General features: G+C 34.4%; 1 protein-coding gene across 1 annotated transcript in view; it reads left to right on the top strand.

Annotated features, from left to right (window-relative positions):
* Positions 1–3,702, top strand: part of ppp1r9a (protein phosphatase 1, regulatory subunit 9A) — a 70,047-nt gene that overhangs the window by 5,614 nt on the left and 60,731 nt on the right. The gene's annotated exons all lie outside the window — the stretch shown is intronic.

Here is a 3,702-nt window from a genome sequence, read left to right as displayed (position 1 = left end):
TGGCTGAACATCTGGTTGGGAAAAAAAGATGGTTGCCGTGTTTTAGACGCGGAGTAACAACATATTATTCGATGAAAATTGCTTGAACACCCTTAGGGAGAGTTTAATTTTTTTCTAGCTGGTGTTTAATGACCTATCCCTCTATTGCACATTTGTCTGGGGGGGTGGACACCCTGAAATTACCTCCAAAGTCACAAAAGGTCATCTAAAAGGAAAGCCTACCACCTCCATCACAGCTTGACCCCCCATGCACAGCTGTGGGGGCAGAGGCTTATTTTGAAAGTCTGCTCCAGTCTTTCCAAACCTCCTGCAGTGGTCGTGTTAGCAGACAGATGGTCGTGTTTGGGCCCTGCTGGCTCCCAGTCATGGTTTGCTAAAGTGCTTTGGGACCCTTAATTTACCCCAAATGCTCCCCTGTTGTCAGCCGCAGTGATCAGTGTAAAATTTTCTATTTGATAATGTCTTATTAGATCAAAAACCTCTTGCTTTCACTGCAGCGATAAACACCATGCCATAGATGCCCTGTACTCTGCAGTGCTTAGCTGTTTTCCTCCCATCTATCCCTGGAAGATTATTTTTAGGTTGCTTAGCAACAACTTCCATGGCCTGTGTTTGGACAAGTATGAATGCATCACAAGAATCGTATCTGTCAAGGCAGTGTGACACAGCCTTTAAGGGGGAAAACTGCACACGGCAAAAGCAATCTAGAAATAAGTAAACATTTCTTAAATTAAGTGTATTTCCCCTTAATTGAGCAGGTAAATAAGATGATTTGCCAATAGAATGAGTAGTTTTGCTCTTAATAATTAGATAATATGCACTTGAAATAAGACAATGTAATTGTTTTTTCTTATTTTAAATGTAAATTGTCTTGCTCCATTGGCAAAGTGTCTCACCACCTAAATTCAAGAAAAAAATGCACTTATTTTAAGAAAAAATTACTTATTTGGATTTCTATTTTTTGCAGTGCATGTTTGTATTATTCGGTATATTGCTGAAATAGTCAAGTCTGATTTGTCATTTTTCTGTTAAACTGTTACTTTGATGTAACTTTCCTTCTTTATTTTAATTATCTTTTTTTTTTTTTTAGGAAAGTAATCCCTGTTTTGAAAGATCTGTTTTAGGAAAAGTAAGTTGCATCGTCTGAGAAAATGCATTTCTGCATGCATTTTATTGAACTTTTATTACTATATGCATGTTTTAATAAGGTAAGCCTTTGGTCTGAAACCCTGCATCGTTTCCGTTATTGAAATAATAATTTACCAAATTAGTAATCAAAGAATCTTTAACTGGAGTAGTTGTCTAAAACGTGCAATGAAAAAAACTTCTGCAAATTTGCATCCGGACTTCCTGAGGTGGCAAAGTAACTCCAATGTAGATCCACCTTATTCAAAAGAAAGAAGGAAAAAAAAAAAAAAAAAAAAGAATCTCCTGTGGTACTTCTGCTATCCAAGCCACATTCTTACACACATAATACAATGACCAGACAGTCTGGAATATATTGTCACTACTATGTTGATCATACTCAGTTGTATTTATAATTCATCCTGATTAAATGAATCAGTTAAGTAGTACATGCAAGTCTTTAAGGCATAAAAAACTTGGATAAACTTTACTTTTGTGCTTTTAAATGTAGACAAAAGTTGTCTTGTTTGGAAATGAATCTTTGAAAAGAAGCTGTATTCATTCATATACGGTGCCTTGCGAAAATATTTGGTCCCTTTGAACTTTTGGACCTTTAGCTTCATTTCAGAGGTTTTAATGATGGTTCTCACAGTTTATAAAAGTAGAACAGAGGGCAGATGCCTCTCATATTGAACCAGCTCCTAGTCTTCATCCAAGTTTAGAGCTTACAGTTAGAGTGGCTTATGCTGCTGTAGCCTTAGTCTGCTGGAGGACATACTGACTGCTTTTTCTCACTCAGACAGACATGGGGGATCTGGAGTCAACAATCTTTATGTCATGTATTTGTTCTGTCTAGCCACTGAAGCAGGTGGGTCCAATCTGGTTTAACCTGTGCAGATTGGACTCACTTGGTTCACTGGCTTGGCAAGAAGACATGACATAGACATGACTTGTTGACTCCAGATCCCCCATCTCTGCAATCAGATACATTATTCTACTTCTATCCAATTTACATTATGTATTGTTGCTTCTGCTACTATGTGTTATGTTTATTTTTTATATTTATTGAGGCTACATATGGCCTAGGTAGCTGTTCAGCTGTGACACCATCTTGGAGAGCTTCATCAGCTAAGCTATTGCTGTCAATAATTTCAAGTTTCTAAGACACACTTACACTTTGCTTTTCCCTGCATAACACTCTTTTTCTCATTGACTAAAAAGCTGTTGGAGCTAATAGCTGAATCTTTGTACTTTGTATTGTCAGATAATAAAAAGGGCAGAGCTCTGATATGTTTAAAATTTGGGGTAATGTTTGTAACCTAAACCAAATATTCATTTTCTTCCAAGGAAACATAATGGTTAGATTTAAGATGTACGAATTTGCTCATATCAATAAGGAAACATTTAATTTGGTGTCCTGTTTATTGTGCCTAACTTTTTTTAGTCTCATTTAAAAGTACCTTTTATATCCCCTTAATAGTAAAAGTTATCTATGTTATTTCATTTGTACAGTGTTAGGATTTCTGTGCATGTGAAAATATTTTATTTGAACTTAAATGACTCACTGAAATACCCCAGTGGTGTATGTAAAAATAATCATACATTTTAGTGTTGACAAAGCTTCCTTGTTTCCTCGTGATTTATCACATGATTTTGTGCTTTAGGTGGTGTGTCTGTGAACTGTTGTGTGGCCTAAACAGTTAGAATGTCTTACTCTGATCCTGCTCAGCTTAAATGGGGAAGAAAATATCCCTTGATTAATTGAAAATAAGCTTTTATTATAAAATGATTTAGCCATTTAGTTTTTTGATTAAATAATGAGATTTGGTAGGTTCATGTTCATTTAAAATTCACCTGCTAGGCCATTACAAAAACATGCAAACTGCATGTGTGTAGTTATGCGAAATTAAATATGTTAAGACAAACTGGTATCAGCATATAGGTTGATGTTAAATTTTTCCTTTGGGGCTGAAATCCAGTAACCGATTGAAAAGCATATGTCATTCTATCATTTTAATTTAGAAATGATAGGAAAACTAGGAAAATTATCAATGTTTGAAATACTGGATGTTGTTTTTTATTCTGTCATGATTTTAAATCCCCAAAAGGTGACTCTGTACAGTATACAATAAATCATTTAATTTAAAATCTTTGTACTAATTAAGTGTGTATCTAAGTCCAAAAACATGTAATATAAGCTGAGGGCTGATATAATCTATTTTGATAGATCTCATAATGTTTGATGGGACTGCTTTATTCTATCCATTAAACCACTGGTATATTGCATGTATGATGAGTTTACTTTCTATAGGTGTTCCATATCAGCACAAGTATATATATTTATATATATATATATATATATATATTTTTTTTCCTACCTATTTTTGAGTTGTACTTTTCACAGTTTTAGCTTGCTGTGTGTCTGAGCTAGTTGACTCGTTAAACTGATTTAAAACAACAAGATCTTAAATAAATGGTTCAATAAAAGACTATATAAAAAACATAAGATGTTGTATATTTAATGTGGAAAATACCTTAAAAGGGATAAAGTGTCTACAGCTGTAATCTTAAAACTAG

This window comes from Cyprinodon tularosa, unplaced genomic scaffold (assembly GCF_016077235.1).
Source record: "Cyprinodon tularosa strain WSP-4 unplaced genomic scaffold, ASM1607723v1 ctg26, whole genome shotgun sequence".
Lineage (NCBI taxonomy): Eukaryota > Metazoa > Chordata > Actinopteri > Cyprinodontiformes > Cyprinodontidae > Cyprinodon > Cyprinodon tularosa.
The sequence above is the reverse complement of the archived record's forward strand: the minus strand, read 5'-3'. Positions and strand labels throughout refer to the sequence as shown.